The following is a 27,876-nucleotide window of genomic DNA, read 5'->3' on the forward strand; positions in this document are numbered from 1 at the left end:
TTTTCTTGCTTATTGATGTCAGGTTTTTTCAGCTGCAAAGTAGAAGCACAAGTAGGTTGAAAAACTGCTGTATTTATTTGCTTTTCTTCACGTCTTAAAAACAGCTAGTACTAGTTTCAGCACACACAAACAGCCTGAATGACACAAGCATTTTAGTTTTTCCTCAGAAATGTTCACGCATTTGCTCAAATATTTTCTACTGTCACAGAAAACAGCAGCTTATGGGTGGAAAGTTTTGGTAGCCCCCCTCGGTAAGTGTGATTTTCTTGTTGATACTATGGCATGCCTGGTCTGGTGCTGATTGGTGGAGGTGCCTGAACTAACTGGCAGTTGGGGTTTCTACTGTCAAGCCTGATGGAATCCAAACGCTGCAATGAGTAATTTCATAAATATAGTGGCAGGTGGAACTTGTTGGACATGCTTACTCTCTCTTTTACAAATGGTGGGTAATGTTCCTGACCTCCTCACCTCACCAGGGGCCTCAGCAGCTGAGGCACCTCAACCTATGCACCCAACACCATTGACTCTGTGGTGTGTTTAATGTTTGGATGATGATGCAGTTGTGCCTGTCAGTGTATGTAAACGACCCTGTGGCCACCTGAGGTTTCCCTCTATCCATGCCTATTTTTCAGCTTCGCCACACACAGTTCTATCTGGTTCACAAGGAATTCTCCACAACGATGGTTTTCTAATAAGAGGGAAATCTTGGCACACTTGAGCAAGATGTGTTCAATTTGTGTTAAACTTACCAGCCAGACTTTAGGTTAAAATCAGTTCAACCCTTGTTACATATAAAACAAAATGTCACAGTCAGTTTTTCAGTCTGTTGAATTAGACAACAAAAACCAAATGAAGGAGGTTGGTGATTGGAGTTGAATGGCCAGATTTTCCAAGTACCAATTGTCATCCACCACAACTGCTAGGAAGTCAGACTTGAGATGGGTCAACCCAATAGAACCTACCTGCAGTACAGCCTATACCATCACCATCATTAAAATCGACATCAGTGAGTAGAAGTAAAAAAAAAAATTATCCAAGGTACTGTTTGCTTCAGCCTTGGCATCTACGTCAGCATCCATCATGATCTTTGAATCATCGGTGTCAGAGTCTGAGTGTGTGTGTGTGTGTTTTGGTGTACTTGTCTACATAACCATTCAGTGTTTCTCAGTTGGTGCTGGAGCTCTCAGGTGCGCTGGATGACAGGTGTCTCGTATCTGCTGATTGCTTGGAGGAGTACTTAAGCGGGAGGCTGCCAGCACTTCGATGCCAGATTGTTTGTCTTAGTGGTAACAAGCTCAGCCTCTATTGATCTTTGCTTCGTTTTTGAACTTCATGTAACTTTGTCTTTTGTTCCCACGCAGGTTTTTACCTGAGGCTTTGTTTACCTTGCTGAGTTCTGACTTTGTTCCAGAGTTTCTCTAAGCATCTGGATTATCAACTACTAAGTTAAGGATCTATCTTCCTGTGGATTTCTTTCACTACCGTCTGTACCTTTTGGACACGGACAAAGCTGGTGGCTTCCCATTTCCTCCAACTCCAGGACCCAGGCATCAGCATACCCTGTCCCTTCCTCCATCTCAAACATCGGCACCTGAGCTCCATTTGGCTGGCAACAAGATCACAACGAAGAAGACAACCGAACGATCTTCCTTCGCAAGTTAAGACTCTGAATCTCTCTACCTGGTAGTTCAAGCTACAACTATTTAGTAAGCCATTTCTCAGATTTAAGTAATCTCTTACTTCATATCATTCGTTTGTTCACCAGTTCATTCTTCTTCTTTCCCGTACAGTTGCTGTTTCCAGTCCTCGTCCCAGATTATTTTGCTGACAATAAAATCCGTAAAACTTTCTCTTCTGAGTGTTTTCTGTATGAGGGTCAGATCTATACCGAAAATGACAATCGGAGGCATTCTGGCCCAAACAGGTTACTGAAATGTACCGTCGTTCTAATCGTCGCTGGATTTTCAATTCCATTAAGTTGAACTTATAAATAAATTATAAATTTCAAAGGGAAATTAAAGTTATAGTATTTACTCCTTCTGAGTTGTGTTCTTCTGGAAGAACGTCTATCAGACTGCATGAAGTTGCCTTAGAAACCCCTTTGGAATTTGTCACAAGTCACTCATCCAGCATGGTATTTTCAAAAGTCACCTTGAAACTATATCCTTATTGTCCATCCTTATTGTTTACTACTGTTCTCACCGTCTACTGTCAGTCCTCACTGCCTCCTCGACATCAGCGACCCGGGTGTTCACTTTACAGAAATATTATGTATATTAATTTTAAGTAATTTCTTTATTAATCTCTGCACTGGAAATTAATATATATGGGTCCTGCTGGGTTTTTCTATCATAATTGTACAGTAGCGTAAAGGGAGTTCACCTCTGACTATCTGCTTTAAAGGTGCTATTTGGCACCAAGTGATTCACACCAAAAGGAAAACCTAAAATATTTAAACTTTGGAAATCCATTTACAGCTTGAAGTTGTTTAGAGATGCCATACGGGGCTCCAAACGTGACTTGGACTGAGATGGTGAGGAATGTGTCATCCTTGACCATTAGAAGATAAGATATAAGCCTGTGTGCTGTTGCTGCAGCTATAGTAACATCATGTCCTAGGGCTAGCGGGTGGAGAGGAGAGGCAGAAGGTCAGGCGTCATAGTGATATGGCGTGGGATACCGTCATGTCTGCAGCTGCTGTGCTGCTGAGAAGGATGAAGAAAGATGAAAAGAGAGGGTGGTTACAGAACAAGAGAGCCATGCATTAATCAGAGAATTGGGGACAGATGAGTCAAAAGAAAATGTAAAAAGTAGTTCATGCTGAGAGTCTTCAAAACCCTCCTGGTGTCTGTGGTCAGGCAGCGTCATTTAACATGATAGTACAGTAAATAGCCTAAGTGTGCTTGTGAAGAGGGAGTGTTTACATGTACTCAGGCACAAGGTTTGACCATTACATCAAGTGAAGGCATTAGTGCTCTTTGATGAGACCCAAGCCTCCATGTCAGCCATGAGGATGCAGATAAACTCCTTATATCTGTCTGCTAAAAGCTTCTCTTGTCTTTTTCTAGAAGAATAGAGCTGTAGGGGAGTTCAAGGGTGGCTAGGGTTCACTGTGATAGGATAGAGAGCTTCAGGGACTTTAGCTTAGCTGATGTGGATGTGCTACTCCTCCTACTCTCTAATATTGAATGCCTTTTCTTCTCTTTCCTTTATATTTACATTTGCAATGCATTAAAGTGGCTGAAGTATTTTCCAGGTCTGGAAAAGCATAGAAAACAAAGTAAAGGATGTAATAATATTTGCATTTTTAGACTTTATTTCTTGTCCCATTAGCTAAGAAATATAAATATTAATAGTAATAGAAATAGAAATATGTGCAACATATTAACAGTGAACCTTTAGTTTAAATGATTGAAACCTCTAAAAACTCCAGTCTGGAGAATTGTGGAATTGTGGTATACAAATGTGTAGGAACTCTGTGAATATTTAAAGAAAATCTATGTTATATGTAGACTTTTGTTTCAACTTCCAGTATTTACTGCTAAGAAAATATATAATATGGAGAGGGCAGTTCTCTCTTACAAAACAGAAGTGCAGGGAGAGTGATCTGGGAGAAAAGCCAATATAAAGCCAATGTTCTCATTTTTGGCTGAACCATTGGCTTCCTTTATATTTTCAGTAGGAATCATTTTTAATGACATTGTAAAATGCAATAGTCATAATGAAACTGAATCAAAGAGTTGAAAAGATTAAGCACTATTTGTGTCATTTTTGACACAGTAAAATTAGAAAGAATGCTTCCACTAAAGTTTATTTAAGGGAGAGGTTTTCCCAGTATATTCTAACCTCTCTCATGTTTTCTGCTGACATCTTTATACAATGCTGGTTAAGGTTTTCCCTGTGCTTTTCTCACACAGAGAAACATGAATCTTATATGTTCTTGGCTGTTTGCTTTTGATCCCAGATAAATGTCACAGTTAATCAGATGTGATTCCACCACACTAAAACAATACCAATGCAGAAAATTACAGACGGTTTCAATATTTAGCTCCTAAGCTTGAGTCCCCTCAAAGCCTGTGCTTTTCTCAGTAACATCATTTAAGTATTCTGGAAAATTACCAAGAAATTGGCTTTTTCCCACCATTAGACACTTTTTAGCTTAATCAGGGTTGACCAGCTTAAAAATATGGGCCTGTCTCCACAGAGATCCTCAGAGTGCACTCAGAGAGCTCCTATCTTAGCCTAAACATTCCTAAACATTCCATCAAAACTCAGCATTTCACTGTCATTGCCTTCTTGTATTATGAGGTCCAAATTGGTAAAATGACCAAGACAAAACAGAAAAATGGTGGAGAAAACCAAACTGAACAGAGGAGCAGATCCTGTTGGTGGAGGAGAAGAGAGGAGTGTTGACAGGTAGATTTGGTCCTGGGATCATGGTGGGAACAAACAGGCATTCCCAGCAGATCAATGCGTCGTTCCCTCTGCTTTCAGCACCAGCCTGGAATGTGAGCAGCTCTGGTTCATGCTGCCATCAGAAGCTAGAGAGGAGACAGCAGCACACCAGAGAACTTCTCCACAGACGGGGAGCATTGTAAATGACCATTTAGGGTTGCTGTATTGTACATCATCATGTACAATACAGCAAATACTTATTAACCTCAGTTACATCTTCCTTCTATGTATATAGTGCTTAGATTAATGTACTGTTATCTAGAGTTTTTATTTATGTATATATATTTTTGAGTTTTTCAAATGTTTTTCAAAATTATTTTTTGAAAGCATTTTACAGTCTGTAAATATTTAAATAATTTTGTGCTATGTTTGTAATTTTGTTCACTTTTTTTTCATGGTTATTTATTTCTATTATTTATTTATTCACTGATATTTATTGTTCGGAGAATACCTCTTCTTTCTCTCGGTCTTTCTACCATCTTCTCTGCTTGAGACACTCTTAGGGTCACTAAATGTTGTCCTCACTACTTTTAACATCACCTATCTGAGTTTAAAGAATGTGATAAAAGAAAATGAATAAATACAATTATTGTTATTGCCTGTGTGGAGTGTCGTCAAATGTTGTCCAAAATCCACATATGATTTGTCATCAGAGCGGTGATGTGTCCTTCCCATATAGAACTGTGTGTGCAGACTCAGAGAAAGAAATAGAGTTTACACACAGAAAGCAAGTAGTTAAATCCAACTGAATCCGAACCCCAACCTGATCTACAGGCATGATTTTGGTTAAGCTAAATTATTTTGTGCATTGTACGCTTTTTGTTGCCTTTGTCTAATTTTTGTGCACGTCCGGCCAAGTTTTGTTTTGTTTTTCCTTCCCAGGTGCGACATGCACAGTATCACTCAGTAACTTTCATGAGATCATTTTATTTGTATCCAATTCAGTTCCAGAGTGATCCAAACAAAACAACCATTAATCTAGGCCTCTCTTTCACAAGACAACATTCAGGCAGACTCAAACAATTGTTCTGCTACAATTCTGCAATTAGCTGACCTGAGAAATGAGATGACTAGAACAGCAGATTGAGAGACCCAGTTTGGGTTAAAGATCTGTAAAGACACAAAAAGATGTGTACTCAAAGTAAGCCGTCTTGTTTCTAGCACTCAGTCTGCTCTGATAGAAGAACATGACATTTCCAGGTTACATTCTAAGATTCATTGAGACTAATTATCTTTGTACAGTGCTGTGAAGAAATATTTACCTTCCTAAAGATTTCTTCATTTTGTGCTTCTTTGAATATTTTAAATCAACCCAAATGCTGTTTTTAAATTGTTATTTCATGTAATAAGGTATAAAAGTCCCTCCATAGTGGCAAAAGCTGCTATCTAGTGTTTGTGATAACTAGCAATGAGTCTTTAAGATTGCTGTAGAAGAATGTTTGCCTGCTCTGCATTGCAGAATTCTTTAAACTCAGCCATTAATTAAGCAAAATGAGGCCTGTAGTGCTTTAAGTGTTGTTTTGAGTTCTTTGGTGATCTACTGGATGAATGGTTGATGCTCTGTTGAAGTAATTTTGGTAAGTCGGCTACTTCTTGGATGGTTCACCAATATTCCATGTTTTCCCAATTTCTGGATGCAGGTGCACACTGTGGTCCGCTGGAGTCCCAAAGCCTTATGAATTGGAACCCTTATAGCCTGCTTAATGCTATCAGCCAGGTTCTATTTAAGTGTTTTCTTGATTCTATAGGTCAGGCAGTAATTAGTTAGTCATAAGTAATTCATGAATTAACAACGGAAGGATTTAAATTTTCACACAGGGCTAGGCTGCATTTTTCTTTTTTAAATTAAATAATTTCAAAGTAACTTTTTGTATTTACTAAGGTTATCTTTGTCTCACATTTTTGATGATCTGAAACATTTCTTTGTAACAAAAAAACAAAAGAAGAAGGAACAGTAAAATAGTAAAATAGTGTAAAAATAATCCATCTATTTTCTATACCAGCTTATTCCTTGTCAGGGTCACAAGGGAGCAGTCTATGAGAGAGACGCGGGGTACAACCGGAAATTGTGGGTTCGATTGTAGTTTCTTCCTGTCACAAGTTGATATGCCCCTGGGCAAGGCACTTAAATTTAATTTGCCTACTAATCTGCATATCGGTGTATTGATGTGTGCCCATTTGTGAGTGCGATTGATTGAATGTAGCTCTAGTGTTAAGTGCATTAAATGGTTAGTATGACTGGAAAGCTCTTTATAAATTCAGTCTATTTACCATTTACCCTGGACAGTTCACCATTCTATTATAGAGACACACAGGACACACAACCATGCACATTCAGACTAATACCTAAAGGCAATTTAAAAGGACCAATTTACCTAACATGAATGTTTTTAGACTGTGATAGAAATCAGGAGTACCCTGTGAGAACCCACACATGCACAAGAAGAACATGCAAACTACATGCAGAGGGACTGCAGGTTGGGAGCCCAGAACCTCATTGCTGCAAGGCAACAGTAACTGACCGAAAATACTTACCAGGTTCTCTTTTCAGTACATGTGTACAGGAAAATGGTTAGTGATGCTCTGCCTTCTACCTCCATTTCTTATAAATAACCATTGACTTCTTGGTAAATACATGTTCAATGCAAACATGAGAACAGTTTAAATGTTTAAAAAATCATTCACATAAACTATGTTGACGTTTTTAGATTGAAACTGTTTTAAGGCAGTAAAAATATGCTTTAGGCCTAGCTTTAACTTTTAGGAGCAAATAATCTTGATTTATACAGAATAAAGATTATATGAGATTGCAGTATATTTGCTCAGAACCTTTTCAGAAATCTCACAACAGAAAGGGATCTATTTGTCTAAATACTTATGAACATATTATTGTCACATGCTTAAAACCATCCCTGCGTAACAGCTAAATAAATAAATAAATAAATAAATAAATAAATAAATAAATAAATAAATAAATAAATAAACAAATAAAAGAAAAGAAAAGAAAAGAAAAAATAAATAAATAAATAAATAAAACAGTGTTAAGCAATCATGCAGAGCGCAAGCAGAACCTTGAATACGAATTTTCCACCAAAGCTGTTAAGGTGTCTGAGAAATACAAACACAAGCAGTCAACATAACTGATGTCACAGTTTGGTATTGCTCAGGTCACTAGCAGTCTTTGTTCTGGTCAGTGCAGATATGTAAGACGTTTTCATCTTTAAGAGGGCCAGCCAGAGGACGAGGTCATGGCTTGGATAAAAGAACTGTTTAGTTACATACTGAAACTAAAGGACTAATGTTGCCCTGACAGATATTTGTACAGAAATGTGTGAAGCATGCCACCATATGACTGTGACTGAGCAGGCCAAATAAACCTGCTCATCCAAAAATCATAAGCATATTAAGCTTTTATACTAATGAAAGGATAATTACAACTTGTGGTTACCACACACTAAGAGATCGCTTGATCAAACCTGTAGTTCTCCTCTGTGTCCTGAAGGTGTCACTCATCAGTAAATAGCATTATGCCCAGCATGGGAGAAGGAGAAGGGGTTTTCTCAGCTACTCTCAGCCTCCGGATCACTGTTGTAGAATGTGTACAAAACAGAGTGCCAACAGCATTAGCGTTTTATGTGACAGGGAAGATGTCTCTGAAGCTGCTGCGGCTCATCTCAGATTATCAGGGAAAGGGAAGGGAAGAAACCAAAAGCAAGTATTGATGCATATTGAATTTTTTCTTAATTATACTGGCGTGTTTCACAGCATTTCCATCATAGTTTAAGATCATGCACAAACTGAAATCAGCAATGGCTGCTTTATCTGTGTAGATCCTGGGAGTGTAAACAGCCATGAAAACAAGTTTCAGCACATTTCATCCAATCAGCAGAAGGTCCACATTCCCTCTTCCTGCCTGAGCTGGGAGCCTAATCGATCAAAGGCTCGCTAATCCTCCCTGTGTGTCCATCCTAGGCCGACGTGGAACAGCCTGTGCTTGGGGGGATTTTTTAGAGAAGAGATGCCCTCTGACCCTGTGCTGACTGCAGTCCTGAGACAGGAAGAGGTCAGAGGGCCACAACAGAAACTCATTCACACCTCAAAGCAGCACACCATAGGGGGAGGCAAGCTACTGCCGGGCATCTGTAAGCCTCTGTTCGCCTTCACAGAGCCACTGTATGAGGAACCAGACTGCAGAGTTCAGGCAGCAGCAGTATCACTGCAGATATCACGTTTGTCAGGAGTCTAGACACTGAAGTATGTGGAGAACTCAATCAATGTTGATCTGTTATCTAGTAATACTCTTGTTTATTGTTCAATGGACGTAAGCACGAGACCTTAGAATTTTTTTTTTTTTTTAAGAAACAGTTTGTCACGAGTTTTGAAAGTATTGCTGTCTGGCATATCTCTGTCTAATTAGAAAAACACACGCGGAGAATAACGAATTAATTTCCTCTTTAGGATTTCTCTGATTAGGTTTTTCAAGAATACATTTTTAAAACTGCTAATCTACTTTGTTTGGTAGAGTTTGGGTTGAAGCTGCCTCCACAGTTTCTGTGGCAGCAATTTAGGTACTAGGTAAAAAAAAGAAACATTAACAGTGACATGGCTACATGTTAGCTCCAAACCACACTAAAGATGGCATATAAAGTTGGAGTATTAGAAGTATATACCACTAAACTAAACGGCTATTTCAATACCAGTTTTATATAAATGGAATTTGTATTGTATTTGTGAAAACACAAAAGGTTGCATTTTCAGTATATGTTTCTGGCATTAGGACAACCTTAGAATTAGAAAAAGCTGTCAAAGTTGGACTGAATTATTGTAGAAATACAGATATATTTAAAGTGAACGCCTTTGTTTTTTTTGTTTTTTTTTACATATTTGGACATATGGATATCTAATAAAAATGTGAACAATAATAACAAATTCAAGTAATATAAATGAATAATAAAAATTGACAAAAAAACCTTTTAACAATTTCTGTAAAATGTAATAGAGAAATATTTGGAATATATTAGGACACCTTCGTATTTGTTCCCACTTAAAACACTGACGTATCACATGAAGCGCACATGATGAGAACATCATTACTTAACATTTTGACTCCAGACTGTTAAAGTGAGATCTAGCAACATAGAGCTGTCTGATGCTGTCAGAAAGAAGACTGTAGCAGCTGATGAGTCTGGTAAGGGACTTCAGGAAGTCTCAAAGGAATTATTCACTCCACTGTATGGAAAACAGTCTACCACTGCTGGACATTCAAAACAAGTGCCAAAATCCTCATTCTGAACGTTCATGCAAGTTCACCCTGTGCTGTAAGATGCTAAAAGGAGCATAAACCAAATGTAGCATTCCAAGAAAAGAACCTCATACCAACCGTAAAGCATGCGGCTGGAAGCATCGTGATTTTGGGCTCTTTTGCTGCAGCACGACCTGGCCAGCTCACTCACCTTCCTACTAACCACCACGAGACCATCTGTAAAAAAATTACAGCTGAAGCAAAATTGGACCCTGCAAGATACAATTAAACACAATGTACCAGTAAATCCACCAAGGCCTGCTTCAAGTCTGAGTCTTGGAATGGAGTTCAAGGCCAGATCTTCTACCCTTTTGAGATGTGGGATAACCATAAATGAGCTGTACATGCAAGACAGCCCTCAAACATCTCAGAACTAAATGAATTACACATTTGTGATTTGGGTAAAGTTTGTCAATGGTAGATGTCTACTGGAAATGCATTGCTGAAATTCTTTCAGCATAAGGGAGTAACACCAGCTTTTAGGGGTATGATTTTAACGTATTTGTGTTGATATCTGTTGTTTAACGAGTAAAACAAGTAAGACTTTTTTACATTCCTTTTTCCAAATATTAAAAGAAATGACATTAGCTATTTTTATGAGATTATTTCATAATAAAAAAAACCTGAATAAATAATTGGATATCTTAATTTTTTTATGTGACTACATATGTGAAGTATTGCAGGAGTGCAATTCTATAAAGTTCTGCTTTAATAATATATAAGTAACAGCAGACTTAAGATTCAAAATGTCACATTTTTATAGTGCTATACATGTTTGTTTGGCTGTACTGTTATAATGTTTCAGCAGTTAGAGCTATTTGTTCAATTTAAAAAGGTAGTAAAAGTTGGTTACAAAAATCTTAACTAGAAATAAAGTGGCTTTGTTACTTGAAAGCTTGCTTGAAAGATTTTCCCTACATTTTACCCAAAGGAAATTAATGTGGGAACGCAGATGTCAAAACAGTCAAAGTGGGATTTATTTTTTTCAAATACATTTTGCAGAAATGTCCAACGTCATGTTATCAATACTAATACAAAAAGAGTTTAAGTTATGCATACATTTGGAATTTTATCCTTCATTTTCTATAAACATAACAAATTTCATCAGCCTGCCTTGTAAAGTCTTGATTTTTGAAACATTGCCCAGGATTTATGTCTGAAAGGTGACCAAATAGAGCACTGAAAATGCTAATGGCTGAACACAAATGTCTCTGACTGTTTGCAATGTATATATACAGCGATGTGCAATATGTTTGGGAAAAAAAAATATCTTTAATTTGCACTTTTGTGTAAATTGGGAGTTTTTATAAAATTAATCTCTCCAAGTTTGAACAGTAACACAATAAATAAAATGAGTGGACATAGATAGCTTCTGTGTGCTCCACTACAAACCAACATGTTTCTGAAAGAGTTGCCCTAATCCATGGACAATAACCATACTGACTTCAAAAGCTCTATACACAGAGAGCTTTACAATCCAGCTCTTTCAGAATTGTGTATTCCAGGATCTGTCATGACAACAAGGTGAGTGAGGCGTATCGACCTGCCCATGTACCACAAAACATCCACTCATAAAGGCATGTATAATGGAGGAAGTCTGCTGCATGACTTTGAAAGAAAAGGGTAAAGGTATCGGTTGAAAAATACAATCAAACTTTGTCATCCGGCCAAGGCCTAAATTTCTTTGTGTGCTACAGTATCAAAGCGATATGGTGTAGGATCATCAGACAGCATCAGCTTTGATCTGTTGACGGCTCAGTGTCTGTGAATTTCAACGGCTGACCTTTCATCTGGCCCCGAACCTGGGATTCACTCAGGCTCCTGTAATAAGATGATTAACAATAATAACCCCCCAGGAAAATGGGACATTGAGGGCGTGGAGAATCGCAAGCTTCTGACTTAAGGCGACTTTTTGCTACCATGTTTTCCATCCTGAAGTGTTCTCTTTCTTTTTTTTCTCCCAATATCCCACTTAACATTCCCTCCTGCAGTTCATCTTAATGTGACAGTTTGTGTGACATGATCTGCAAACATCTTCCCTCCCAGACAACAGAGAAACTCGCCGACTGGTACAGATCCGTCACAGGTCAGGAGTGCAGACTGTCCTACTTTGCAGCTATTTGTCATTGTATGAGCATACATAAAGCTGATCATCAACAAAATGAATGTAGTAATTTTAGAAAATTACCCCAAAACATATGTACTCATGCCCGCTAAATTCGTTTCAGTAGTGATGGTAATTTATATTATGTGTATTTCTTTGTTTATTTGGTATTCCTAAACTTTATATACAAAATGGAAAAAAAGGATTTACAACTACATTCCAAATACAACTTGAATTAGCATATAACAAGTAGTTATACGCTACAAGTAGCAAGTAGTCATTTTGAAAATATCAGGAATTTACAGTGTAATGACAATGCAATAATTCAATTGTAGAGTTCAAGTGTAGAATTCAATTCAAATGTAGAAAATCTAACAGCACTTGGGAGAAAAGCAGCACTTTCCATATCTTTTGACTTGGCTAATAAATCAGTGTGATTTGCTCATCAGCAATTGCTCTAGCCTGCATTCAGTCACCATCGTAGCCAACAGGTATCTCCGCCAATGGATGGTGGTAGTCTCCACAATTTATATTACTGCTTTTGGTTTAAATTTAAATACGCACCACAGCATCAGGATATAGATTTGGCAGCAAACCGAAGATTTTGAAATCTGGATAGAAGGATGTTAGCTGCTTGCACCACTTGTACGTATTGAACTGGCTCTGTGTCTATTCACCGCTTTGACAAGTTGGACCCCATTTTGTGTTCCTGTATTGCCATTTTGTCCCTTCCTACCTCCCTTTTATACCTGTTAACAAGCCATTTTCTACCTACTATATATACTTAGATCATACTATATTAGTTTATTTGTTGTAATTTTAATTATCATAAAAAAGCTTAAATCTCAAGTGTAATTTTGACCATATATTTTATCTCAAAGCTATTCACCATGATTAAAACAAAATAAATCTGAGTAATCTCCTGCTGGTGGAATATTATTTAGTCATATGAGCACATTACCTTACAGAAGTTAAAAATACTTCAAGCAGTCAGTCCCATGGTAGAAGGCACCATATCATACTCAAAAGGCTGGGTCTGAAACAACCAAACCTGCATACAGTCAGCAGAACAAGTATTTGATACACTGCCGATTTTGCGGCTTTCTCATTTGCAAAGCATGTGGACATCTTTAATTTTTATCATAGGCGCAGAATAGTGACAGAATCTAAAACAAAAATCCAGAAAATCACATTGTGTGTTTTTAAGCGATTAATTAGCATTTTATTTGATGACATAAGTACTTGATACATCAGAAAAACAAAAATTTATATTTGGTACAGAAACCTTTGTTTTAAAGATATCAGACATTTCCTGTAGTTCTTAACAAGGTTTGCACACACAGCAGCAGGACTTTTGGACCACTCCTCCATACAGATCTTTTCCAGATCCTTCAGGTTTCAGGTCTGTGCAATATGGACTTTCAGCTCCCTCCAAATGTTTTGATTGGGTTCTTGTTTCCAGGTGTGCTTGTATAAATGAAGATGGAAAAATATTATAATAGATTTCTTATATATTCCTCTAAGCTGTGGGCAGGTAAAATTCTGCTGCCTAGCCACCGTGTCTGATCACACTGCATTCTGTGTGATCTCGCACTGTGAGCTTATCTAGCTGGCTGTTTCCTTCACAGTCATGTAGTTCCTCTTCAGAAAAAAGCTGTCTAAAACTTACATCATACATCATGGAAAGTATTCTTTTCTCCCTCTAAAACAAAATATAAAAACAAAACCCTGCATTCCAGCAGATTGAGCCAGAAATTACAAGACAAGGTATCGGTAACCTTTTACTCACAGTTAGAGGGCCTTCTATCATGACTGAATACATCTGGATTTGGTCAATATAACCTATTAGGGTTGATTAAACTGTTTAGTAAGTTTAGTTCAGTTAAAGCTTGGTTAGTTGTACATAAATATTACACAAAAAACATTCACTTGTTTTAACTTGATAAAAATGAACTTATACTAGCAGCATACATTTGGCTACAAGGTGTTGTGATAATAAGAACTGTTGCCTTAGCGAAAAAGTTACTTTGAGTCTCGAGTCAGGCCGGTCTGTGTGTATGTCCGAGTTTTCTCCAGGTCCTCTGTTTGCTCTATCTGAGTCATCTGACTTTGACATTTTTATACAACCTAAGTTCAATAGCTTCATTCTTTCTCTGATTATTGTAAGATTAACCTGTTTTTAAAAATACAGGCCCCCTTTAACCTGTTTAGTTGACATTTCAATTATGAAAAGTGGTTCAAAACAGATTAGTTTTAATGAGACTGCTTTGAGTGTACTTTATAAAATTCTCCTCCAAAACCCAAAAACACATATGTGAACGGACTAAAAACTATAAACAAAATCTTCCACAACAAAAAACACAGACTTAAAAGTACACAAGTTTACAAGCAGAATGTGGTTAAAGAGTAAAAGTAAAATCAGTACACTGGTGACGCGAACAGATACCTCCCCAAACATAACACTTGTTTTTACAAGATAAATGAGGTTGAGCAGTCATTGCTATTTTAAACGCAGAAAAAGGGACCTAATGGATAAGCTTGTGTGAGAGATTAAACCTGCTTGACCAGAACCCCCTCTGTCTGGGAACAAATTATATCTTAAGAATCGCATATCAGCCTGTTCTCTGTCTCACGAATAGAAATATTTTATCTTTTACTTTTACATAAAATGTATCAGATTTAAATACCATATAAAAACTACTCATGCTGAAGGATATTAACTGTGTAAAGAACATCAGGAAATGTGATGTGATTGGTCAGAACATTATTGTTATATGAAAATTGTGTCAAACCTACATTATAACTGCCCAGTTGACAAATGTAAAACATAAAATACTTTCCTTCAAATTACAAGTTTGCAACTTTTCAAAAAGTGTACTTTACTATATCGTGACTAAATATTGTGGGGAATATGGAGTAGTTACCTATTTTTTACCATTGTTTTGAGGCCAAAGCAAGACATCCTATGTTGTCTCTGTTCTTACTTTTTAACAGGACATGGGAACATCAAGTACAATCTGTTTTTCTGATTATTAATCAGCTAGAAGCTCTCTTGGCCTTTTTTTAATGAAGCAGCTCTGCAGCTGGTTTGTAACTTGTACTTCGTGTTTTTCAGCGCACCACCACATCTGCTAATCTTGATCCCACAACTTGGATTGTGATGATCAACGCCTACAATAAGTTAAACAAATTCATTAAATAGAAATAAAACTGCCAAAAATGCAAGCTATCAAGATGAGAAACTCAGTTCTGAGTCCCAAGAGACCAAAGATTTTTTTTTTATTTTGGCATTGTAAAACAATTTTCCTTCTGTGCTTGCTAAAATAACTTTTTTTTTTTTGAGTAAGAAGCTTTCTTATTGCACAATTTAATCATTAAAATTAAAACTCCAAAATGTTTACGTACACAGGCTTCAATCTAGAATATAACTGACAAAATTCTAGTTTTTACATGAAGGAAAAGAAAGACAAGTGTATCCTTTTCAGGAGTAAACTGTTAGCTTGGTTGAATCCGTATTGACTGATTCATTCACAGGGAGTCTGTTATGTTTCTGGACCTTGGTGTTAATTTTACAGTCCTCTAATTTTTACAAAAATTTTGGAAGAACATTAAAGTAAGAAATTAGAAAAGATGTCGAGTGTTTTCTTGATGTTGTTCATTCAAAACAGAGCCATGGTCCTCAAGAAATGTTAAAATCAGTTATTTAAACCACATTAAATGTGATGAACTGTACGAAGCACCCTGATGTTTGCTTCAGATAGAAACTACTCAAATGATGCGAATAGTGGATATTTGGAGAAGTCCAAGTGTGAACTGGAGCAGACAACAGAGATCTGCCCGTTGATGTGCTTTGTACTGCTGTTAGCAATGCAAGCTAATGATCTATAAGGTTTGAGAGCTGGTCCAGGGATAGACTGATAGCAGACTTTAATGGTGCAATAGCCTTCAGTTAAGGTATTTACCCAAACAATAACAACAGAACTACTTTTATTTAAAAGAAAAAAGCAACAATTATTCCTACTGCTGACAAAATAACATAAGATACCGATTAATACAGATTTATTCACAACGTTCATTACTGTAATTTGATTTTGGTGCATAGGATTGAGCCAAAAAATGAACACGAAATACATAGTAGTCTTGCACAGCATGTTACACTTTTTAGCTATTCTGCTTTGTAAAACAAGTGTGTTGGAGCTGGTTTAGTCAGGCTATCTGCTGAGGTAGCCAGCCTGCAGTCAGTGGCTTAAAAGACATGCTGTTCAGAGCATGTTAGCTGTACCTTAAAAACAATGTTTCCTTGATAAAAGTGATGGTTGTCAAATTGTTAGCTTTGACACTACACCTGCCCATGTTTTCCTGACCAGAAGAGTTTCCAAACAGGTGAAATACTTGCTCCTGTAAGAGAGGGAAGAGTGCAGCTACTTTCTTTTAGCAATCTGACTAGCAGTGTGTAGCAACAGGTGAGGGAGGGGCACAGCTGCATTACTCTTTGGACTTTTATTCTGGCATCTGACTCTGAGCGTTTTTGAAAATGTAACTGTTTAAAACTGAGTCATACCTTTATAGTGGTTGCTAGCCCATGCCTACACTGTAATAAAGGATGTAAGGAAGCATTAAATCGTAAACTAGAAAGTAAAGCAGCAATTCCACATAATCTGTGAGCTGAGCTGAAGTCTGACTTCACTTTTCCTCTGTGTCACTTCTACCTTTGCAGAGCGATGTTTAGCTCAATGCGGCTGCTTTATTACAGTCTGTGAGCCCATGCTTACGTTTCATACTTATTTACAGCTGGTCTACAAGAAATAAAAGAGACCTTCATTTTGGATCTAACCTCATATGACCACACACCACAAGAAATGTGGGTAAGTATATGTCCATAAGAACTTCTACCCTATAGTCTGCTGGCTCCAGGGACTTAATGAAATAGATGCTGAAGAACCCCTCCACCCCCCATCCACAATCAGTAGACTTGAGGCATAGAGCTTAAATTATAATCAGCCTCAGTTTACACTTTGTTTGTTGTGGGGCAATTAGGCCGTCGGAGCTCAGACAATGTGGTTATGCTTTCCTGCAGCAAATGGCCTCCATCCTGTGTCTGAACACTGCCAAGAACAACCCTCAAATAACAACGAGAGAGAGAGGGAGAGAGATGTGGCTCCTGTGGCTCTTGCCTAAGAACAGGCCTCGACCTGGCAGCATGTGTGTCAGCACAGAGAATCAGATATGGCCTCATTTCCCTGGAAACCACCTCCAGCCACCACTCATATGACTTCTCACTAGTTTTTTTTCTTTAAAATTCCTCCTTCTGTTTTTGTTGTGCCATTTTTGTCAGAGTTCTTGCTTGTTTAATGTAAATCTTTTTCTAATTAAACTCCGCTAACTTCCATTTTGTGGATTAGAGAATAAAAGGAGACAGGGCTCAATTAAATAAGCTGTTGGAATAAGGAATAAAATATGAAACCTTATCCATAAGCTTTGTTTTCCCGCAATTGTGTTGTCTTGGAATGGAATTTATGAGATTTTCTTCTGTCTTTGCTTCTCTAATCTTGTCTCATACGGCACTGACTAACTATCTCTAAGATACAGCAACTTGGCAAGCAGTCAAATCCGCTGATTTTATCTGCTGCAACACACACCAGCGCGCAATATTTGTCAAAACATTCTGCCTTCATGCATTCTTTCTTCCCTCTTTTCCTGTCTTCATCTTCAGGTCACTCTCCTTCCCCCCTTCCCTTCCATCTCTTTGACTCTCCGTCCCCTTCTCTTAACTGGATCTCACAAGATGGCCAACACGAAACACAATCTGACAGACAGAAACATTTATTATCTATCAGATCCCTCTGCTTGATGTCTGTGAGCTGAGATGAACATATAGTAGAACAAACGTCTCCGATCCTTGTTTGGAAAATGGCTGCATGATCAACAAAAAAAAGCACAAAAGACAAGGAATACCAGTCTGAAGATATGAGCACATCTGAAGCAGTGGTTACATGCTACACCTGGGCTTGTTCCCATGAACATAAAAGGATTAACCAACTAGAATTCTTCCAAGATTATTAGATTCTGGTATTTTAGCAATGCGGAGCACTTGGCACACTATCAGCCTATGCATACAAAATGCCTTATGTGGCTTGTATGATAGGTTTGTATAACAGCCAAAATCTGTAGTATAATAATACCACTACCATAAAATCAAGTTACAAAGCTCAAACATCAAGTTTGAAATTAAAGTGAAAACCCATTCATCCATCCAGTGTCTTCAGCTTTTCTAAGATTGGAGTCATAGTGGTAACAGTTCTGGGAGGGAAACCCAGCCATCCCGTTGACTGGTCTAGATATATGAAGTTCCTCCACCAGGTTTTCGGTCTACCCCAGGGTCTTCTTCCTTTGGGACGTGCCCTGATAAACTTCCAAATGGAGGTTTCATGAGGCATCCAGATTACAAGCCCACAGCACCTAAACTGAATGCTTTTGTTACGGAGGAGCAGTGGCTCAACTCTGCTGCTCCATAACAACAACAAAGGAGCAGAGTTCAGCTCATAAATATATATATACAGGGGTTGGACAATGAAACTGAAACACCTGTCATTTTAGTGTGGGAGGTTTCATGGCTAAATTGGACCAGCCTGGTAGCCAGTCTTCATTGATTGCACATTGCACCAGTAAGAGCAGAGTGTGAAGGTTCAATTAGCAGGGTAAGAGCACAGTTTTGCTCAAAATATTGAAATGCACACAACATTATGGGTGACATACCAGAGTTCAAAAGAGGACAAAGTGTTGGTGCACGTCTTGCTGGCGCATCTGTGACCAAGACAGCAAGTCTTTGTGATGTATCAAGAGCCACGGTATCCAGGGTAATGTCAGCATACCACCAAGAAGGACGAACCACATCCAACAGGATTAACTGTGGACGCAAGAGGAAGCTGTCTGAAAGGGATGTTTGGGTGCTAACCCGGATTGTATCCAAAAAACATAAAACCACGGCTGCCCAAATCACGGCAGAATTAAATGTGCACCTCAACTCTTCTGTTTCCACCAGAACTGTCCGTCAGGAGCTCCACAGGGTCAGTATACACGGCCGGGCTGCTATAGCCAAACCTTTGGTCACTTATGCCAATGCCAAACGTCAGTTTCAATGGTGCACGGAGCGCAAATCTTGGGCTGTGGACAATGTGAAACATGTATTGTTCTCTGATGAGTCCACCTTTACTGTTTTCCCCACATCCGGGAGAGTTACGGTGTGGAGAAGCCCCAAAGAAGCGTACCACCCAGACTGTTGCATACCCAGAGTGAAGCATGGGGGTGGATCAGTGATGGTTTAGGCTGCCATATCATGGCATTCCCTTGGCCCAATACTTGTGCTAGATGGGTAGTCCACTGCCAAGGACTACCGAACCATTCTTGAGGACCATGTGCATCCAATGGTTCAAACATTGTATCCTGAAGGTGGTGCACCAATACACACAGCAAGACAGGTGAAAGATTGGTTTGATGAACATGAAAGTGAAGTTGAACATCTCCCATGGCCTGCACAGTCACCAGATCTAAATATTATTGAGCCACTTTGGGGTGTTTTGGAGGAGCGAGTCAGGAAACGTTTTCCTCCACCAGTATCACGTAGTGACCTGGCCACTATCCTGCAAGAAGAATGGCTTTAAATCCCTCTGACCACTGTGCAGGACTTGTATATGTTATTCCCAAGACGAATTGACGCTTTATTGGCTGCAAAAGGAGGCCCTACACCATACTAATAAATTATTGTGGTCTAAAACCAGGTGTTTCAGTTTCATTGTCCAACCCCTGTATATATGTATATATATATATATATATATATAGATCTACCCATAAGAAAATAGGAAGGTTTTGGCAGACAGTCATATTTATTACTTTAGTTAAACCTCCTAGCATTCAAACATGTGGTTTGTTTTGAATAAATGCCTTCATGCTAAAAAAAAATGGTTGTCTGTACAATAACAAGTAGTGAAATCAGATACATTGTCACCAGGCTGCCAGCCCACTCTAGGTGGAAAGGTTATTAAACACATTGGAGTCAAATTGTAGGAGTGTACTTGGAGCTTTACTCCAAGGGTGGGAGGGTGTCTGCTTCTCTTCAGTTTTCCGTTTTCCGTTGGAATGAGACTTTTATAAAGTTCTTTTCATAGTTAGAGATTTTAAACCAGTAGTTGTTCAATTAAATTAATAGCTGTCTAATGGGTCTATCCATTCATGAGATTCATTCTTTGTTATGAAGATAAATGTCCCTGTCCATGTGTGTTTTGCTTTTATTAGGGGAGGTCAAACTCAAACGTTTTGTTCAGATAAGCAGGTTTTTTTTCTCTCTGGTTTTCCTCACTTAATCTTGCCCCACACACCTGCTGTCAAACATAAAAGTGAAATTTATAGTATTATGTTATTTAAAAAAAAGTTTAAATAATAATAATATAAAAGTATAATATAATATAAAAGTAATATGACTACCTTTTCAGTGCTCCATTAGTGTAAAAAATAACATGGCAAAAGCAACATTCTACACTTCTCAGTATCTCCTTGTTCTTCTATTTCAGGCATTTGATAAACTTCTTGTTTAGTTCTGCTCCAGCGTAGCTCCCACAGTTTCATTCCAGAGGCAGAGGTCCAGAATGTCCGATTATCTCAGTCCCTTCCCATTACCCGGCCCATTATTCCCTCTGCAAAGACAAAGTGAGACAGGAAATTAAATAAATGCAGTGCAGTCAGTGGTGGAAAATGAGTGGCTTCTGATTGAGGCCACTGCTTTCCGTTGTTTACGGCGCCCGTCCTCTTGTCTCTTCCATCACTCAGATGCTGTGTCAGCGCTGAGTGGAGGCAGTCACGCAGCGTATTCATGGCAGCAAAGACTGCATTTATAGATGCAATCTGTAGGAACTGAGACAGCATTAGTGCACTCAGGACAGCTTGATGCACAATGGACTGTAATCATCATTGCTGTCGGCAGTTTAATTCCATCACTATGAAACTCCCTCATGGTCAGTTTCTCAATGTACTGGTTGTACTGCTTCAATGATGATAAAAAAAATACTAAATTTGAAATGAAAACACACACACAAAAAAAAAAAAATTATATTTGTTCGTATAATAACAGTATAAAGTGCATATTATTAGCAAAATAAATATAAGAAAAAAAGAGTGGGGAAATAACTATATACAGTCATGGAAAGATTCTGGGCTCCCCACAACAGCCTGTGTGTTTGTGTTTTTTTTTATTTTTAGGAATGAGTTAAGAAGCCAACATTAATTCCCATTTGAAATGGACAAAATTGCACACAGGTGTATCAGCATTTTAAAGGTCTGCCCAAGGAAAATACCAACTGTGAGGCATTAACAGATGAATTAATAAACAAATAAAACTGAAGCAGAACTGGGCCCTGCACAATAACAATAACCCAAAACAATCCAGTTAATTCACCAAGGACTAGATGATCATTAAAACTGAAAAGTCCTGGACCGAGTCAAAGCCCAGATCTCACTGGGATGTTGTAAGATGTACATTCAAGAAATCCCTGAAACTTCACACAGCTGAAAGGAGGAAGTGGGTCAAATTTTCCTTAGACTGATGACTAAGACTTTCACAGGGATTGCTGGGAAAAGAGTAACTTTTATTAGTGAAACAAGTTTAGTTTTGGTGTTTAAATGTAACTAAGGCCCTATTTACACGACGTTTCTATTGAAAATGGAAATGTTTAGTTGCATTCTACTGTTCATTAACACGACAACTCAACACGTTTTCTGCAGTCTTTCTTGCGGGGAAGCCTTGGAATCTAACAACGGTTCTCCAACAAAGTGTTAATTTTCTCCCCCATTTTGTAAGCAGGAAACGTTTGCACATGTTGTTTGGTTTCAAAGAACATGCCACCTACTAGTGGCGTGACAGGGGAATTACACCATTTTCACATCTATTGTTGCCGTGTGAACGAAAATTGTAATTAAAACGTCGTGTAGATGTGTTAACAGAAGTGGCGGGAAAAAATCCAGTTTTCTATGGATTGTTGTCATGTAAACAGGACCTAAATCAATCTTTTTTTCCAGAGATTAAAGAAATAAGTTGAGACGTTGTTGTGGCAAAACCACATTTAATTGGGTGTCATAATTTCATTTCATGAATATATATGATTTAAATTAAATTAAATTAAATGAATGAGCACAAAGAAGCACATTAAATAGGTGATTTTATCAATTAAAATGATAATATCACTTTATACCTGATTTGTAGGTCTAAATTGTTTTTTTATTATTCTGGTTTAATTTTCAGCATAACTATTTTACTGAGTAGTAGACTTGTTTCTGTAGTTATTCCTGCGTTTAGTAGGTTAGGTGCTCCATAGCTTGTAGATCAAAAAAATATTAAAGGGGTTTGATGATTTCAAAGTATGCATAAATGTACAATCATATTGAATAAATATGTGTTCCGATGAGGCTCGTTTGTTAGATTAAAAGTATCTTTAAAAATAACAACCGATACGCAGGTATTGGAACTATTTTTTACTAAGCCCACATTTCTGTATTAAAATTTTTTTATCAGTCAGAAGTAATATTCTAGTCTTAAATTATTTTTTATTAGCTGTAAGTGGAAAATAATGATTAAAAGAAAGAAAAACATCAGTCAGTGAATAATTAATCTCTAAAATATGTTTCACTTAATGAACTGAGTTACTGAACTATATGAACTTTTCAATAACATCTTAATTTACATAACTTTATGTCAAAGTTCTGCACCTTAATCCCACTGTAAAGACATTTACATTCATAGTTTCTTGATAGAAGGGGATACAGAGTTACATGTATCGAAACAACTTTGTATTTTTACCTGTTTTGAAAAAATATTTGCTATTTGCTGCTGTCTTTAACGACAACAACACATCATGTTTTTTTAACACAAAGGGACCCAATTGCAAGAAATATCAGAGAAAATGAAATGTTTTAAAGGCTTACTGTAAAAAAAACAGTGAATAAAGTTCTAAAAACTGAGATGGAATTATCTTATCTGTAAGGTGCTGACATATGGCATTGAGTGTAAAGACAACAATATTTTCTCATAACCCTGTCCTGTCTGACCATTTTTTAATAAACTTTGAGTTTAATTTAAACGAGTACTCCACACCTGAAAGAAAATTTCATTTTAGTACATCATTATCAGACGATGCTGTAACAACCTTTAAAGAATCTGTTCCACTTTTAATTTCCTCATTATCACTGAAAAGCACAGTGGAGGGCAATAATTCTGTTTCTGCCCCTTCACAAATTGATCCTATTGTTCATAGTGTTTCTTCATCATTGCGTGATGCATTAGACAATGCAGCCCCCTTGAAAAAGAAGGTAATTATTCATAGGAGGCTAGCTCCTTGGTTTAATTTAGATCTGCGTACTTTAAAGCACAATGTTAGAAAACTGGTGAGGAAATGGCGCTCTACACACCTAGAGAAGTCCTACTTAAACTGGAAAAATAGCCTACTGTTGTATAAAAAGACACTTTGCCAAGCCAGAACAGCTTATTTCTCATTATTAATAGAAGAGAACAAGAATAATCCTAGGTTTCTCTACAGTACAGTTGCTAAACTTACACAGAGTCATAGCTCTGTTGAGCCATCCATTCCCTTAGCTCTTAGCAGTCATGACTTAATGGGATTCTTCTTGAATAAAATTGATTCTATTAAAAATAAAATCTTTGACATAATCCCGAAGATGATTACTTCATCCTCAGCAAGTGAGACAACATTGGACGTAACTGTAGAACCTGATCTGTGTTTGGACTGTTTTGATCCTGTGGGGCTTCCTGAGTTATCAGAAATATTAGCTTCATCTAAACCTTCAACTTGTATGTTAGACCCAATCCCAACCAAATTATTTAAGGAAGTGTTCCCTCTGATTACCACCCCCATTTTAGATATGATTAATCTATCTTTAGTAAATGGATATGTACCACAGGCTTTTAAGTTAGCTGTAATTAAACCTTTACTTAAGAAACCTTTGCTTGATTGAGATGACTTGAAAAGTATGCAGATTGGTAGGCAACTTGAGGTTAAGTGGCTTGCCCAGGGGCACATTGATATATGGCAGGAGGAAGCTGGAATTGAACACACAACCTTCTGATTGCAAGACAACTACTCTTCCTACTGAGCCACAGCAATGACCTGTTTGAAGAGTTTCAGTCAGGTTTCAGAGCTCATCATAGCACTGAAACAGCTCTGCTGAAAGTCACTAATGATATTCTTATGGCCTCAGATAATGGACTTGTGTCTGTACTGGTTCTCTTAGATCTCAGTGCTGCATTTGATACAGTCAACCATAATATTCTCTTAAAAAGGCTGGAATATGCTGTAGGGATCAGGGGAACAGCGTTAGGCTGGTTTAAATCTTATCTGTCTGACAGATTCAAGTTTGTTCATGTAAATGATAAATCATCTTTAAACTCCAGGGTTAATTGTGGAGTACCACAGGGTTCAGTACTTGGGCCAATTCTCTTTACTATATATATGCTTCCAATAGGTCAAATTATCAGGCAGCATAGGATAAATTTTCACTGTTACGCTGATGACACTCAGCTTTACTTATCCATGAATCCTGATGAGCCCAACCAGTTAGATAGACTACAAGCATGTCTTGAAGATATAAAAACTTGGATGACTTTAAATTTTTTGCTTCTAAATTCAGACAAGACAGAAGTTGTCGTCTTTGGACTGGAGTCTTTAAAAAAGAAACTGCTTAGTCAATCACTTAACCTGGATGGCATTAAATTGACCTCCGGTAATAAAATAAAAAATCTTGGTGTTACTCTTGACCAGGACATGTCATTTAAATCCCATATTAAACAGGTTTCTAGGATTTCCTTCTTTAATCTCCGGAACATTGCCAAAATTAGAAATATTCTATCCAGGAGTGATGCTGAAAAACTAGTCCATGCCTTTGTTACTTCAAGGCTGGACTATTGTAATTCTTTACTATCAGGATGTCCACAAAATGCAGTTAAACGCCTTCAGCTGATTCAAAATGCTGCAGCAAGAGTTCTGATGAAAATTAAAAAGAGAGATCATAGTTCACCTATTTTAGCTTCCCTTCATTGGCTCCCTGTTAAATCCAGAATACAATTTAAAATTCTCCTCCTCACATATAAAGCCCTTAATGATTTAGCTCCATCAAACATCAGAGATCTGATTGTTCCATATGTTCCTAACAGAGCACTTCGTTCTCAGACTGCAGGTTTACTGGTGGTTCCTAGAGTCTAGGGAGCCTTCCTCCCTCCCTGTTGGTTGGAGTAAGGGGGAGTCAGGTTTAGCCTAAACTGGCTCAGTTATGGCTAAGGTGCAAACACACCCTCCATTTCTGCTACCTGTATGACCCCTCTCTTTTCCAATGGTTATAATCAGTCTGACAGAGAGAGGTATCCCAATCCTTGTGGTTTTTAGAATAACAATGACCATCAGAGGGACCCTCTGTGGTGTGCCTTGAGACGACATTGTTGTAAATAAACGCTATATAAATAAATAAACTGAAACTGAAACTATCTCTGTAGTTATGCTGGTATAGGCTTAGGCTGCTGGAGGACATAATGACCACTTTCACCCTCTTTGCTACATTCACACACTACTCTCTAATACTGCATTATTTGCTGTTATTTCAGTTTTTAACTTTATGTTCTCTCTCTTTTCTCTTCCTAGAAGCTACACCTGGCCTGGCTCTGTGTCTACCTGTGACACCTTTCTGGAGAGGGGCATTGTCCGAGCTTTTGCTGGCAACAATTTAATGCTCACCCTCTACCGACGATCCACATGGCCCTGTCTTTTAGTGTTTAACCCTTTCTCTCTCCTAGACATGGCGTTTGAGCTTTACTGTAACTAATTATATGTGCTCTTTTTCAGACTCTAACCTTGAAAACTGGCTCAGAGTTGATCTGTTCTTTCTTTCTCGGTGAAACCACTAAAGGAGCTACATCCATTAACATTTACTTCTCCTTCCCATAGAAAGGACTCCTGGATCAGTGCTTCTTTGTTCTCTTTGTGTCTCTGCTCTGTTCTTTCTCTCAGACCCCCAGTCGGTCGTGGCAGATGGCCGCTCACACAGAGCCTGGTTCTGGTTCTGCTGGAGGTTTCTTCCTGTTAAAAGGGAGTTTTTCCTCTCCGCTGTCGCTACATGCATGCTCAGTATGAGGGATTGCTGCAAAGTCAACGCCAGTGACTGTCCACTGTCTCTACATGCTCATCCGGGAGGAGGGAATGCTGCAAGTCACTGACTGGATGCAATCTGCTGGGTTTCCTTAGACAGAAAAACGTTTTATCCAATTTGAATAAATAACTAACTTTGACTGCACCGTTCAATAGTTAGGATTAATTGGAATGTATGTATCTGACTGTTGTGATGTGCCTTGAGACAACATGTGTTGTGAATTGGCGCTATATAAATAAAATTGAATCAAATTGAAAGGGGCAAAGGACAGAAATAAATATATGCTCCAGTGTGTCAAAAGCTTAAATAGAATAATGTTTCACTAGGATAATACCTGAGAATACATCATACTTTGAATTATAGTTTGTCCCAGCAACAATATATTTCAGAGTAACTATTTGTTTTGCCTTGTAATATTAGTGTTTAATTTTGTTTAGAATAATTTACAAGGGGATTTACAAGCACATCTCATTGTTTCCAAGTGTGCCCCTGAAAATGGGCTTTTTTAAAATCTTAGAAGACCATTTCCCTTAGCACTTCCCCTACTTCACAAAAAACAATCGGGACCCCCTACCTCTTAGAAACCTAGATTTAAGGGCAAAAGACAAGAAACAACAGGTGAAATGGGATTCAGCCTAAGCCCACTGACGGAATGGAGATTCTTGCGGGGTGCACCCGGCCTACCCATTAACCTCTGAGATACACAACAGTCCCCTAGTGACATTGAGGAGAACTTTGTGGTTGTAGAAAATGGATGGATGTTCTACCTCTAAGCTACTTTGTTTAATTAGGCTTATTTAAGAGAAGATTCACAGGTAGGCCTCTGCTGAGGTATGAATTCGGGACTTTCTCACTGAACCAGCATTATTAACCAAGCAGCCCACAGCTACAGTACTCAACATGAATTAAAGAGTGAAACACCAGCAGAAGTTCAGTGTGCTTCAGAGCACAGTATGTGTACAGTGAAGTGGAACTTGAATGTTTTCCTTCTATTAGTGCAGAGAGCTGAACATGCTTGGCTCTGATTTCAAATGTAGAGCTACACAGCATTTAATCCAAAAGTAAATGGTTCATGTTGATTTTCTTGGATCGGCCAGCGAGTCTTAAATAAGTGCTTCTGAGTACCGGTAATATGTTTGGGATACACTACCCAAATTCTTCACACAAATGTATCACTTCCTAAGTAGATGAATGATTGTATAAGAAAAACTGTTGGATGAATCAATGAAGCTTGTAAACCAAGAACCACTTTCTCCAGTTTTCCCTCAATTCTTAAAGCCTTGATGCTAATGAGAATATTCCAAACCATCACCACCCTCTTTGCTCCATGGAAACTTGGTGACAACATCACACTCTGCATTCCTGCCCAGTGAAGTTCTTGGCTCCCATTCATCGTCGGTAAAACATTGCTCTAAATTAGTCATCTAGATCTTTGCCGGTGCTATTTGCAATGATAAAATGGCGGTTTTAGTATGGCAGTAGCAATTTACATTCTCTGATGGCGGCTTTGCATCATCATGATACCATCTCCAAGCCCACTATGCAAACAATAAAAACCGGGGCTTATTTCCTTCCCTGTCATTCTGTTTATCTACATGTCAAATTAACTTTTAAGGCTTCGTTGCTTGCTTCTTTTGCTTTGACCGATTTGCAAGGAAGTGGGCTCCTCTTACCTTCCGTCTGAATGCTCTGTACCCTGGACTATATATACAGTTGCCGGGGAAAAGTGATATCCAAACAAACAGAGCAGGGCGACTGTTGACTCAGGATATTGCTAATGTTTTACATTTGCAACACAAGCCTCTATCTGTCCCTG

The 27,876-nt window shown here is 38.1% G+C and overlaps 1 long non-coding RNA gene across 1 annotated transcript; it reads left to right on the forward strand.

Moving 5' to 3' along the window:
- Window positions 1–8,026: 8,026 nt before the first annotated feature.
- LOC124858306 lies at window positions 8,027–10,392 on the forward strand. The gene is made up of 2 exons (XR_007035798.1): window positions 8,027–8,170; window positions 8,286–10,392. It is a non-coding gene; the product is annotated as an uncharacterized LOC124858306 (long non-coding RNA).
- The last annotated feature ends 17,484 nt before the right edge of the window (window positions 10,393–27,876 follow it).

Source organism: Girardinichthys multiradiatus, chromosome 21 (genome assembly GCF_021462225.1).
Source record: "Girardinichthys multiradiatus isolate DD_20200921_A chromosome 21, DD_fGirMul_XY1, whole genome shotgun sequence".
Lineage (NCBI taxonomy): Eukaryota > Metazoa > Chordata > Actinopteri > Cyprinodontiformes > Goodeidae > Girardinichthys > Girardinichthys multiradiatus.